At 34.6% G+C, this 15,306-nt stretch overlaps 2 protein-coding genes across 11 annotated transcripts in view; one reads left to right on the plus strand and one right to left on the minus strand.

Annotated features, from left to right (window-relative positions):
- The window catches only part of LOC110383678 (protein lin-37 homolog), a 358,932-nt gene that overhangs the window by 101,220 nt on the left and 242,406 nt on the right, over positions 1 to 15,306 (plus strand). The window lies entirely within an intron of this gene.
- The window catches only part of Br (broad), a 144,029-nt gene that overhangs the window by 73,280 nt on the left and 55,443 nt on the right, over positions 1 to 15,306 (minus strand). For all 9 annotated transcript variants that reach the window (XR_007510697.2, XM_049838145.2, XM_049838137.2 and 6 more), the window contains exon 3: positions 7,904 to 7,935. The gene's annotated coding sequence lies outside the window, so the exon portion shown is untranslated. The remainder of the gene's footprint in view (positions 1 to 7,903; positions 7,936 to 15,306) is intronic.

Here is a 15,306-nt window from a genome sequence, read left to right on the forward strand (position 1 = left end):
GTATTCTTCTATCAGAAACGCGATAGTTCCCGCCTCCTAGGGTAATTGGAACCGCGAAAATATTTTTTTGAATATTTTTTCATATTAAAATGTGAAATTTCATTGTTTCTTACATTGAACCATGCTCTGCTGATACTTTATAGAGAGTTCTGGTTTTGAATCTGCTGTTATATTATGGTGCTGGTATTTTTCTATCAGAAACGCGATAGTTCCCGCCTCCTTGGGTAATTGGAACCGCGAAAATATTTTTTTGAATATTTTTTCATATTAAGACGTGAAATTTCACAGTTTCTTACTTTCAACCATGCTCTGCTGATACTTTAGTGAGAGTTCTGGGTTTGAATCTAATGTTATATTATGGTGCTGGTATTCTTGTATCAGAAACGCGATAGTTCCCGCCTCCTAGAGTAATTGGAACCGCGAAAATATTTTTTTGAATATTTTTTCATATTAAAATGTGAAATTTCATTGTTTCTTACATTGAACCATGCTCTGCTGATACTTTATAGAGAGTTCTGGTTTTGAATCTGCTGTTATATTATGGTGCTGGCATTCTTCTATCAGAAACGCGATAGTTCCCGCCTCCTTGGGTAATTGGAACCGCGAAAATATTTTTTTGAATATTTTTTCATATTAAAATGTGAAATTTCATTGTTTCTTACATTGAACCATGCTCTGCTGATACTTTATAGAGAGTTCTGGTTTTGAATCTGCTGTTATATTATGGTGCTTGTATTCTTCTATCAGAAACGCGATAGTTCCCGCCTCCTTGGGTAATTGGAACCGCGAAAATAATTTTTTGTATATTTTTTCATATTAAGACGTGAAATTTCACAGTTTCTTACTTTCAACCATGCTCTGCTGATACTTTAGTGAGAGTTCTGGGTTTGAATCTGGATCTATTTAATGGTGCTAGTATTCTTCTATCAGAAACGCGATAGTTCCCGCCTCCTATGGTAATTGGAATCGCGAAAATATTTTTCTGAATATTTTTCATCTTAAAACGTGAAATTTCACAGTTTCTTACTTTCAAGCATGCTCTGCTGATACTTTAGTGAGAGTTCTGGGTTTGAATCTGCTGTTATATTATGGTGCTGGTATTCTTCTATCAGAAACGCGATAGTTCCCGCCTCCTATGGTAATTGGAATCGCGAAAATATATTTTTTCATATTAAAACGTGAAATTTCACAGTTTCTTACTTTCAACCATGCTCTGCTGATACTTTAGTGAGAGTTCTGGGTTTGAATCTAATGTTATATTATGGTGCTGGTATTCTTGTATCAGAAACGCGATAGTTCCCGCCTCCTAGAGTAATTGGAACCGCGAAAATATTTTTTTGAATATTTTTTCATATTAAAATGTGAAATTTCATTGTTTCTTACATTGAACCATGCTCTGCTGATACTTTATAGAGAGTTCTGGTTTTGAATCTGCTGTTATATTATGGTGCTGGCATTCTTCTATCAGAAACGCGATAGTTCCCGCCTCCTTGGGTAATTGGAACCGCGAAAATATTTTTGAATATTTTTCATATTAAAATGTGAAATTTCATTGTTTCTTACATTGAACCATGCTCTGCTGATACTTTATAGAGAGTTCTGGTTTTGAATCTGCTGTTATATTATGGTGCTTGTATTCTTCTATCAGAAACGCGATAGTTCCCGCCTCCTTGGGTAATTGGAACCGCGAAAATATTTTTGTATATTTTTCATATTAAGACGTGAAATTTCACAGTTTCTTACTTTCAACCATGCTCTGCTGATACTTTAGTGAGAGTTCTGGGTTTGAATCTGGATCTATTTAATGGTGCTAGTATTCTTCTATCAGAAACGCGATAGTTCCCGCCTCCTAGAGTAATTGGAACCGCGAAAATATTTTTTTGAATATTTTTTCATATTAAAATGTGTTATTTCACAGTTTCTTACTTTCAACCATGCTCTGCTGATACTTTAATGAGAGTTCTGGTTTTGAATCTGGATCTATATAATGGTGCTAGTATTCTTCTATCAGAAACGCGATAGTTCCCGCCTCCTTGAGTAATTGGAATCGCGAAAATATTTTTTTTTACATCAAAGTGTAAAATTTCATAGATTCTTACATTCAAGCATGCTCTGCTGATACTTTAGTGAGAGTTCTGGGTTTGAATCTAATGTTATATTATGGTGCTGGTATTCTTGTATCAGAAACGCGATAGTTCCCGCCTCCTAGAGTAATTGGAACCGCGAAAATATTTTTTTGAATATTTTTTCATATTAAAATGTGTTATTTCACAGTTTCTTACTTTCAACCATGCTCTGCTGATACTTTAATGAGAGTTCTGGTTTTGAATCTGGATCTATGTAATGGTGCTAGTATTCTTCTATCAGAAACGCGATAGTTCCCGCCTCCTAGAGTAATTGGAATCGCGAAAATATTTTTTTTTACATCAAAGTGTAAAATTTCATAGATTCTTACATTCAAGCATGCTCTGCTGATACTTTAGTGAGAGTTCTGGGTTTGAATCTAATGTTATATTATGGTGCTGGTATTCTTGTATCAGAAACGCGATAGTTCCCGCCTCCTAGAGTAATTGGAACCGCGAAAATATTTTTTTGAATATTTTTTCATATTAAAATGTGAAATTTCACAGTTTCTTACATTCAACCATGCTCTGCTGATACTTTAGTGAGAGTTCTGGTTTTGAATCTGGATCTATGTAATGGTGCTAGTATTCCTCTATCAGAAACGCGATAGTTCCCGCCTCCTATGGTAATTGGAACCGCAAAAATATTTTTTTGAATATTTTTTCATATTAAAATGTGAAATTTCACAGTTTCTTACATTCAACCATGCTCTGCTGATACTTTAGTGAGAGTTCTGGGTTTGAATCTGCTGTTATGTTATGGTGCTGGTATTCTTCTATCAGAAACGCGATAGTTCCCGCCTCCTAGGGTAATTGGAACCGCGAAAATATTTTTTTGAATATTTTTTCATATTAAAATGTGAAATTTCATTGTTTCTTACATTGAACCATGCTCTGCTGATACTTTATAGAGAGTTCTGGTTTTGAATCTGCTGTTATATTATGGTGCTGGTATTTTTCTATCAGAAACGCGATAGTTCCCGCCTCCTTGGGTAATTGGAACCGCGAAAATATTTTTTTGAATATTTTTTCATATTAAGACGTGAAATTTCACAGTTTCTTACTTTCAACCATGCTCTGCTGATACTTTAGTGAGAGTTCTGGGTTTGAATCTGCTTCTATATAATGGTGCATGTATTCTTCTATCAGAAACGCGATAGTTCCCGCCTCCTAGAGTAATTGGAACCGCGAAAATATTTTTTTGAATATTTTTTCATATTAAAATGTGTTATTTCACAGTTTCTTACTTTCAACCATGCTCTGCTGATACTTTAATGAGAGTTCTGGTTTTGAATCTGGATCTATTTAATGGTGCTAGTATTCTTCTATCAGAAACGCGATAGTTCCCGCCTCCTAGAGTAATTGGAATCGCGAAAATATTTTTTTTTACATCAAAGTGTAAAATTTCATAGATTCTTACATTCAAGCATGCTCTGCTGATACTTTAGTGAGAGTTCTGGGTTTGAATCTGCTGTTATATTATGGTGCTGGTATTCTTCTATCAGAAACGCGATAGTTCCCGCCTCCTAGAGTAATTGGAACCGCGAAAATATTTTTTTGAATATTTTTTCATATTAAAGTATGAAATTTCACAGTTTCTTACTTTCAACCATGCTCTGCTGATACTTTAGTGAGAGTTCTGGGTTTGTATCTGCTTCTATATAATGGTGCTGGTATTCTTCTATCAGAAACGCTATAGTTCCCGCCTCCTAGAGTAATTGGAACCGCGAAAATATTTTTTTGAATATTTTTTCATATTAAAACGTGAAATTTCACAGTTTCTTACTTTCAACCATGCTCTGCTGATACTTTAGTGAGAGTTCTGGGTTTGAATCTACTGTTATGTTATGGTGCTGGTATTCTTCTATCAGAAACGCGATAGTTCCCGCCTCCTAGGCTAATTGGAACCGCGAAAATATTTTTGAATATTTTTGTCATTATTACAAATGTGAAATTCTCATTGTTTCATTGAACCATGCTCTGCTGATACTTTATAGAGAGTGCTCTGCTGTTTTGAATCTATCTGCTTCTATATAATGGTGCTGGTATTCTTCTATCAGAAACGCTATAGTTCCCGCCTCCTAGAGTAATTGGAACCGCGAAAATATTTTTGAATATTTTTCATATTAAAACGTGAAATTTCACAGTTTCTTACTTTCAACCATGCTCTGCTGATACTTTAGTGAGAGTTCTGGGTTTGAATCTACTGTTATATTATGGTGCTGGTATTCTTCTATCAGAAACGCGATAGTTCCCGCCTCCTAGGCTAATTGGAACCGCGAAAATATTTTTGAATATTTTTCATATTAAAATGTGAAATTTCATTGTTTCACATTGTTTCTGATACTTTCAATCTGCATGGTGCTGGCTGATACTTTAATGAACCGCGAGTTCTGGTTTTGATGCTCTGCTGATCTGAGAGTTCTGAATATATAATGGTGCATGTATTCTTCTATACGCGATAGTTCTCCTAGAGTAATTGGAACCGCGAAAATAGAATACATATTAAAATGTGTTATTTCACAGTTTCTTACTTTCAACCATGCTCTGCTGATACTTTAATGAGAGTTCTGGTTTTGAATCTGGAATGGTGCTAGTATTCTTCTATCAGAAACGCGATAATAATTGGAATTTTTTACATCAAAGTGTAAAATTTCATAGATTCTTACATTCAAGCATGCTCTGCTGATACTTTAGTGAGAGTTCTGGGTTTGAATCTGCTGTTATATTATGGTGCTGGTATTCTTCTATCAGAAACGCGATAGTTCCCGCCTCCTAGAGTAATTGGAACCGCGAAAATATTTTTTTGAATATTTTTTCATATTAAAGTATGAAATTTCACAGTTTCTTACATTCAACCATGCTCTGCTGATACTTTAGTGAGAGTTCTGGGTTTGTATCTGCTTCTATATAATGGTGCTGGTATTCTTCTATCAGAAACGCTATAGTTCCCGCCTCCTAGAGTAATTGGAACCGCGAAAATATTTTTTTGAATATTTTTTCATATTAAAACGTGAAATTTCACAGTTTCTTACTTTCAACCATGCTCTGCTGATACTTTAGTGAGAGTTCTGGGTTTGAATCTGCTGTTATGTTATGGTGCTGGTATTCTTCTATCAGAAATGCGATAGTTCCCGCCTCCTAGAGTAATTGGAACCGCGAAAATATTTTTTTGAATATTTTTTCATATTAAAATGTGAAATTTCACAGTTTCTTACTTTCAGCCATGCTCTGCTGATACTTTAATGATAGTTCTAGATTTGAATTGAAGTCTAGATTACAGTTTCATGAAGCATCTATCGAAAACAAATGAGTTTTCGCCCTTTTATCTGGATTGAACTTTGAAAATAACACTTTAATCTTTATTCATGCTCTGTTAACACTCAAACGTGAATTGGGGAAAAAAAAAATTTTTCAGCTGAAATACGCCAGAACTATTCCTGAAAAGTATGAGGAACTATGGAACTCATCTTTATGTGACAATATCTCAGTTTTTTTTTGATTTTCTGAAAAATGCTCTGCTACCGGAAGTTAGCAGATCATTTTGTGAACTATCGTTTTTCAGCTGAAAATGGCAGAACTATTCCTGAAAACTATCAGGAACTATAGAACTCATCTGCATGCGATAAGAACTCAAAAAAAAAGTTGATCTGCTAGACAATGATCTGCCAGGTTCACTGACATGTGTATCAAGCGCTTTTGCGTGAAAGCAGAGAGTTGTTTTTATATTTAAAATATTAGTAATATTTGCATTTAAAATTATGAAGTTTGAAGTTTGTCTGAATGTTTTAGTTTATGGGTATGGTTATTTCTGCTATCTGCTTACTTATAAGTATTTTATGGGTCTTAGTTGCTGGATAAAGGAAACCAATACTCATTTTTATTTAATAAACACCAGCTTGCTTATATTCTATAGGTATGGGTATGGTGGTGTCCAAGCTAGTACAAGGTACTTAATAACTTTACAGACAGCACACTAGTTATAGTTACCTACTAATGAACTGAAATTACAAATACATAATTGGAGCAGGCAAAGTTGCGGTAACGAGTTAGTATAGTAGATGCGTTGATGATAAGCATCATAGAATTCATTAAAATTTCCTTTCAGAATTTTAAATTAATATCTTAACACATCATTACCCATATTTCTTTATAATCCTTTTAATGAATATTCCATACATTCAGTATCCATTACCTAGAACACTCGGCACACACACATACACACACACACACACACGGGCGTATGTTTAACATTAATCAACTACCGTCCAAGTACACATCAACCACCATTTTTGCACAAAAAAAGTTACACCCGAAAAACAGGCGTATTGGCGATAAAAAGAGATAAAACAACACGCACACATGTAGCCGAAATGAAAAGTAGTCATTTTTCCACCAATAGGGTTATTACTGTAAAAACTACAGCAAATGAATTTATTATACATCGTGTGGGGTTGGGCACGCCCATGCCACCCCGATAACAATATAATTTTATTTTTAATATGCCGATAACATATAGGGATGTTGTCGAAGGCTGTGGCTCCGATGCGAGCCCGACGCAGAGCTGGCTTTTTAAATTCACTAATAGGATATTATTATGTAGGATTATGTTTCAGGTGATTGCGTTACAGGAAATTGACGTGGTACGCCTGAAAGGATGGCTGTTTCGAAAAATTTTTGATCGCGAAATTCATTAAAGAGGCTTCTGAAAATATGTAATATGAGATCTAGACTATACGATTAAAACACGATTTAAATTCTTAAGATAACTGACATAAAATAATGTCAATTTATAAATTGTACCTACATAGTTAGAAAAGTTTTAAAAAGTTTGTCATATAGTTGTATTGCAGGTTCTTCAATAGATAGGTGCATAGTACCAAAGAGTGAGTCTTATTGAGAAGAACCAGCAAGAAACTCCACTTGCCAAGACATCAGTGCAAAATAATATCAGGCAAAACTTACATATTATTTGATCACCTGATGAGTAATCAAGAAAAATTAAGAACTGAGCTAAGGAAAGTCCCTTAGCCATCTTGTCTCTGCGTATTTGCTTATACAGATCTTGTCGAGAAGGTTTGGTTGTCCAAAGGTGGCTTTTTGACTTCGTACTCAAAAAATATAAATGCCTGGGACGTTTAATGGCTAACTTCAGAAATGCAAATCTTATTGGCGTTAACTATGCATAGTACTTACATACATATTACATTCGCATAGCATATAAAATATCTACTTTAGTGATCCTAAACAAGGCGTAATTGGATTTAGTTAACGAAAAAAATAGGTACTATTTCATCATTATTTGTGTTTAGTGAACACATTGGGTGCAAGAAAATAATAATATTGGCATCCAAGCCGGTTGTGGCAACAGCTGCTGTTCTCTCTAAGGAGAGCACACAGGTCACTCTTTATTCCTTCACTGACTATTGAGTCTGACGACCGGACCGAGAGAGGATCCAGACTCAGATGACTGGCTGAGGGAAAGATGATTGGCCGAGGGCGATATGATCAACCGAAGAGGTAGCAAGAACTTACGTGCTCTCTAAAGCAACATGAACTTCCAGACTTCTTCGGTGAAAGTTGGTACTGATGTTCAACTGCATCTTACCAAGAGGTATCGGGCTGCCGGGCTACTAGGATGAGGAGGTCAGATAGGCAGTTGCTCCTTGTGGCAGACTGGTACTCGCCTCTTAGAGTGGAAACCGAACCCTAACATAGTTGTGAAAAAGTTAGGCAGAAGGTGATGGTTGTAATAAAATAATTACAGTGTTTGTTTTTACCTGGGTTGGTGACTGCAACTGCCTGAGTCGACCTGTAACACGAAAAAAGTCACATTAGTTATTACAAATCAGTATCGTTATGATACGTTAAGTGTGTTTATCGATTGAAAAAAAAGGAAATTAAATACTTAGATACAATAAAATTGCTGTTCCCTGAGGGAACTATAAGCTGAATGGGAATAAATATGCTTAGCTACGTATTTAAAACTTACTATAAAAGTATTCTTAAATATTTTATTTTTTGTTATTGTTAGTGTGGGTGAAACAACATAAGAATACAAGGAAATTATAGTATTTCATGTATTCTTTCTGTCAGTCTTCTGTCACATTATATAAATTCGCAAATCATCGTTACAATTACTTTTCACTAATAGGTATCTAAAACCTGAATTTACAGCGTAGTTTAGTATTTCAAAATTGAATGAATATTGCCAAACAGCTGTACAAACTTAGTTATTTTATCGAATCTATTAGAATTTTTGAAACCAACTGTTTCAACTTAGACCAGTTTCCTTCAATACATGAACAGACAATACCATATTTTATGTATGTATAACGTACATACATATTTACTCAAATACTTTACTTGTGGTACATTTAGATATTCAAGGTTAAATAGGGAGTCTAACTAGGAGGAAACATTCTTAATTATTTGTCACAAATTAATTATAATATACCTCGTCAATAATTTATTTGTTACCTGTTAATTAGCGTCATTTTAATGCATATTTCTTATGTTATATAAACCTCTGATTAGTTTGAGGAAAAATTGGAGAAACTATGTGGCATTACTGTTATTATTGCAAAAAAAATATAGAAATTTAAATTAATTAATTATGTTAGAAAAATATATGTATTAATTATTGTAGAATTACTTTATTTACAAGTACCTACATAATATTTATAAGGTTGGATGGTGTCTAATTGACAGAATTGTATTGTACACATATGTGAAATAGTTATAGAATTTATGCACAAATTAACGTTGCTTGCGCAAGAGTGGATCTAAATAACAACATTACACAACTGTGTAATTGGCTTTGGCCATTCTATTGAAGATATATAAAAAATACTGTACCTATGGCTAAATCTAGGAGATAAGGTAATTTTTTCATAAAGAAATGGAAAAAATATGAAGTGACCTTTATTAAGTAGCAGTTTGAGACATTACTTATAAGTATTTATGAATGTTGTCCTATGGAGAAGAAACTCCACGGTTCATTTAAAAAAATAGTACTAGTAAAAGATTTTTTGTATCAAAACATAAATTCGCTTAGTACGCAAATCCATTCAAATGAAACATTGTACTAATCCTATACTGTATCAGCATTCTCTAATCTCCCGTACCTATCATATAATCCTATATTAAAAAAAGAAAAAAAAACTCTTAACGAATCCGATTTACCACGTTAGGAAAAGTCATAACCCAATTTCGGGACTAAAAACCTAGTAAATGGAATATACGAATGTCATGTGGAGACAATATGAAGACTCCACGCCCAAAGTGGAATTTAAATATGTAAGGAATTAGGAGAGGGGTGACCCCCCCAGGGTGGGGCGAGGGGGGCGCGGGAGGTTTTTCAAAACTAGAAAGAGATGAACATCGTGCGTTAGTATCGCGATCCGGGGTTTGGAGTTGCAGGACATTGAGTTAGACGGATAAGTCTTAAGATTTATGCTCAATCCTTTCCGTGTGAGAGGAGGCTTGTGCCCAGTAGTGGGACGATAAAAAGGCTGTACCGACGAGGAGTCTTGGGATATCAAGTCTATCAAACTCAAAGACACTTTTTGTCTGTGTATCTCTGTTCTACCACCAAATGCAAAGTTTTTATGTCAACTTACTTATCATTTCATTACTAGGATAAATTAACGAATTCCTTCCTGAGAGTAAACATATTTATCCTGTTTCAATTGCAATATCAGTTTCCTTAATTAACAATTCATTTCACTAGGAAGATTAATGCTCATTATTTACTTATAAGAAATGTTTCTTTTTGTAAAGATATTTGATAAAATCTTGTAAGTATGCTTGTATGTAGTTCTATCACCACCTCGACAAAAAACACAAACTTCATTATCATCCTCCGAACCTTTTCCCAACTATGGCTACATAAGCTGAGTACCAGTGCTTTACAAGGAGCGACTGCCTATAAGACTTCCTCAACCCAGTTACACGGGCAACCCAATACCTCTTGGTTAGACTAGTGTCAGACTTACTGGCTTCTGTCTACCCGTAACGACCGGCAAAAAACACAAACTTGTTTGCATAATTTTTTCTCATCTTTACCTTGCTTCTAAACCCATAGTATCTTAAGACATATCTCCACATACGAGGCGGTGTATATCGCTCACGCACGCGCGGTAATGAGAGCGCGCGGGGGGAAGGTAGTTAGACAATTTTACAACTGCGCCGCTCCGTTTTTTGGCGTACTCTCGTCGCTAGGTGTATGCGCATAGATTATGTTAGAAGATGCGACGGGTGACGGGGTTAGAGGTTTGTGCCTATAGTCGTAGAGTCAAAAGTGGTGAAGGTGAATGAGAGTTAAGGCATTAGAGTTACGAGTAATTTTTATGGATTGTTTTTTACCAAGAACAAAGTTCACGCTGGGTAGAGAGTAATAAAGAGCCAGTCTATTGCAAGAGAACAATACTTTTGATGTATAATCTTTTTTTTAAATTGTCCTGTTCCTTCCCAAGCCATGAGTGTTCCAAGATAGTTATAGGTCGTCACTATATAAGAACAGTCGAAATAAGAACAAAGTCGCTGAATCAACGCTGTGTCGACATTCATCCATTTGAACTAATATTTATTTATTCTCTCACATGACTCATGCCAATTTCCCAACTTATAATAGGAATGACTGTATTACTATACACTTACACCACTTACAATAACCACCAAAACTTACACTTAAACTTAAATACTTACTTACAATAAACACCAAAAAAATGTTTCTGCCTAACATAATAACACAACTCTCAAATCTCACTTTCCCTGTCGCATCTACATCCCTAATCTTTGCCACCATCTGTAGGTGCGCACAAATTTGCATATGTCGAAATAATTTAGGGGGTAACTCCACACTCGTAGGACGCTAATGTAAGCTCGTATCGGCACCGGCGGAATAAGAAATTGCCGTAGAAGCGACATTCCGCTAACATTTTTACGTTTATGTTCCTATTTTTATGGGCCTAAGTTGTAAAGGTAAGTTAGAACTGTAGTAATCTTGCGAGTAAAGCGGTTGTTAGTGGCTTTAACCGACTATGGGGAAGGACGTGACGTAAAAGCTATGTTTTTTTTTGTCAAAACCAGGAAGCCATGCTGTTTTGAAAGTAGCATATAATAATACAATAACATACAAGTCATTAGGTAGTAGTATTCCTGGTTATAAGCACTCATGTATCTACTGCGTGTAAAAGAAAAAGAATGTGATTTTCGCCTTCATTTACATCTCGCCAGCGGGCGATATAGTTTAATTAAACAATTAAAATTAGTTTCGTTTTAAGCTAATGGTAGTTTTAACGAAAAAAAAAACATTTTATTTTGAATTAAAAATATTTTTATATGTAAAATCCCTCCTTACAGTCATAGCAACGTGAAATTGATATTTTACAAACTAAAACTAAATTCAGTAAGGAAGCCTCTGCTTACCCTATCTAATATCACTTACTAAATGATATGTGAAACACGAGCCACGCTGGGAATCCTTGCAAATTGTATTCAGAGAAAGAACTAACGTATAAGCTATTTAATTACTAGCTTCTACCAACGGTTTTACCCACTTCCTGAGGGAACTATTTCCCGCATATAGATAAAAAGTTGTCTACATTATTACTACTATTCTAATATATAAGCTATATTGTTGCTTTAAAATTCATTCGGTATTTTTTACGTGAAAGTGGAGTAAACGTCCTTAACAATATAAGCAGGGCTCAGAATGCATGTATTCAGATATCTATTGTACTCAACCTTAAAATGTGCTACAACCTATTAAACATAATAATCTAGTATTTTTCCAAACTATGTTGGGGTCAGCTTCCAGTCGTAAGTCTAAATGCTGCTTAGCGTTTGCTGTCTAGCTAAACGCCTCATCCAAGCTATCATTGGACTATCAAAGCTAGGCATTGGACAAACCTAGACACTTGGTATACACACCACAATGTATCTACATATTGAAAACTTAAACCTAATTCTATAAGTAATCAATCCTAAATCCTTCCCAACCAAAAACACAAAAGTAAAAAAATAACCAAAATATATCGGCTCTACATCGGGTATTTTGCCTTTATGGCATCTCTACCTCATTTATAACTGTTCTAAGTCTGCTAAAGGAAAATTTTCGCTCATAACGCTCGGAAAATAACGCGAGGGAGAACTCTAGTAATTTGTCGATACTCTACATACGACTCTATAATAGAGCTATAGAGCCCTACACTCTATGTACGAAGGCCCTGATTGAAAAATTAGGGACTAATGTATGCGTAAATTAGGCCGTAATAAGAATCCAGAGATGTAGGTTTCTGGGAATTCGCGAAGGAAACTCTTTGTGGCAACGATATTCTGGGAAATTAGTACAGGGAAAAATGTTTGATGTGTGCAGAATTCTTGGATTAATACAGCCTTTCTTGTAGATCAAAGCTCTTTATTTACATTGTTTAGTTTGTACTTGTTAATATTATGAATGAGAAAGTTACGTTGTCAAAAATAAACTCACAGTGTTGGAAACATGATCTACTAAATGGCGCATATGAAGGTATACTTTAACAAAATTACAAGATCTATTGGTAAAATAATATTCTCTTTTCGATATACTATATGGTGTAATACCAATACTGGCAGTTATTGACTCAATCAACACGTTTTACACCAAATCACAATCGCCCTTCAAAACTAAAAAACAAAGTTGCCGAAAAAAAGACCACCGCACTACCCATTCACTGCAAAATAAAAAACATGAAAAAAATGCAAAAAAAAGACAAAAAAAAACGCGTTACATGGTAATTGAAGTACGCTGTAGTGAAAGTGAAATGATTTTTTGGACTTTTTTTTTCAGTTCACGCATCCAAACTGAAATATTTCGGTGGAAGCCTTTATTTTATCAGGCGACCGTTAGAATCGAGCCGTCCGATGAATTTTTATTCACCCGCTTTGTGTAGAAAGTGAAAACCCGATTTGTTTTACTCTCCCCTGTTTTTTTGTCCGTGTTTGTAAATATCGAGGTTTTACTTTTAAAGTGGACGTACGATTTATTTATAATATTATTTTTATGAATGGATTTAGAAATGTTTGTGAATTTTCCGGGTTAACGACACTTTTTTCATATTGTATTTATTTAACATTTTGTTTTTGTCTCTTTCTACGTTCCTTGTTTTCATTTTACACTATTTTTCATAATCTGATTTTTATCGTGAGTAAATATTCTCATGCATCAGTACCTCATTTTGAATGCCTTTCTACTTTAAAAAACGAACTATGTCGCTTTGAATATCATCATCATCCTGTTGCTCCTATCTTAATTTTATTTGAGGTAGGCGCAGCATGTTTTCTTCTACCAATCTCTTATATCTACTATCATCTCACAAATAACATTCTTTCTAGCTATGTATATCCACTTTCACTCAATCTTTATTTTTTTCATTTCAACCCTTTATTCAAAGTCAAAAGTCAAATCGTTTATTTAATTTAGGCCTTTACAAGCACTTATAAATGTCAAAAACATACATAAACTTGACTCCAGTTGCCCATTCTAAAAGTAGCTTCCTATGGAGAAGAACGGGCAAGATACTCCATGATGGTCCCATTCCTTTATACCTATCCATCAACGTTCATGCTCATCACCTTCCTCACAACATGATCCTCATTCCTCCTCATCACATGCCCTAATACAATACCATGAGAGCCGGTTTACACATAGTTTTTTGTTACATTCTAGTATTCGATTATTTCTGCCACCAAAGTCTCAGAACCAGCCTGTAATATTTTGGAAGAGTGCCCATAAACGACTGTAAGGGTCGTCTGTTGTTATGTATGTCCCATTACAACTAGGTAACGTGTCTGTAATGTATAATTTTGGCAACTTTGGTTAGTTTTTTCGAATAGTCTGCGATATTCTAGGTATTGTTTATGGAAAAAGAATATCTAAACTAATATTATAAAGAGAACTAGAACGCGATCATCTCAGGAACCACTAGTCCGTTTTGAAAGACTGCTGGCAGAAGCCTGTAATTCTTGATACTGCAAACATCTTTTCATAAAATGTAGAAAATAAATCAAACAATTTCCCACAGAATGTCATAGTGTACTTCTATTACAAACGAAGTGCTTTTTAGGGTGCAAGTAAAGAACTTCACTTGTAGACAATATATGGGACTTCCAACATGTGTAACCACTATTGCTGGTCTTATACCTTCTTCAGTACAAGCCTGTCAAACTTAAGCAGCAATAGTACAAAATAAAAAGAGAGTGAACGAAAGAATTCGTGCTCCCCCAACTGACGTTCAATCCGGAAACCCAGTCTAGACGTTTCATAAACGTCTAGTTATTGGTTAACAAAATAAAAGATTCCAAGAAAATCTCCTGTTTTTATGGAGAATTGGATGCACTGCATTCGTTGGTGTTTTATCTTAGTATTTGTTTTTTTCTTTAACGCATAAAATAGTTGAAGAATGATAAGATAGTGTGTACTGTAGCTTGTGTTAATTTTTGCAAAACTAGCTGGTAAGTATACCTAACTTATATTATACTCCCAAGTTTTAGTAACCTAAAACTATTATTTAATAGGGTCACACATGATGATTTTGTAGTAGCCTACGGATGCATCCATAAAAAATATTTTATAGGGTAAGAGCCTTCATTCTTTCACAAAATTATCACATTTCTACTCGTGATGTCTAAAAATAAATTTGTTTAATTTTAGTATCGAAACAGAATTATTTGGAACCTGACAATTGTTTGCAATTTTCCTGTTTAACGGTTAAACTTCAGATGATTTTGTTCATCAGCTTTTACGGATTTGTTTTTTAATCTAAAATGTGTCATACTGAAACACAGAAAATATGTTACTTAAAACATAAAATTGAAAATAAAAATCTTTTCGCTGAAAAATGTTAGGTTTCTTTACTTTTTTTCAATAAACACAAATCAAAAATAGATATGAGTTTAAACAGCTTTCCTTCCTATTATGTTTTATTGCACTAGCTTCCCCTAGTTGTTTTTTCTTTGTCCCATGAGAACTGGGTAAAAAGAAGCCTAGATTCTTTCTCAATAAAAGGCTACCTTCCACCGTTTCATTTTTAAATCAGACCAGTACTTTCAAACAAACAAACTCTCAATCTTTATATTATTACCATAGATTACCAATTACATGAAGTCACCCTCCGTTTCCCGCAATCGTCCGTCGAAC

Source organism: Helicoverpa armigera, chromosome 8 (genome assembly GCF_030705265.1).
Source record: "Helicoverpa armigera isolate CAAS_96S chromosome 8, ASM3070526v1, whole genome shotgun sequence".
Taxonomy (NCBI): Eukaryota; Metazoa; Arthropoda; class Insecta; order Lepidoptera; family Noctuidae; genus Helicoverpa; species Helicoverpa armigera.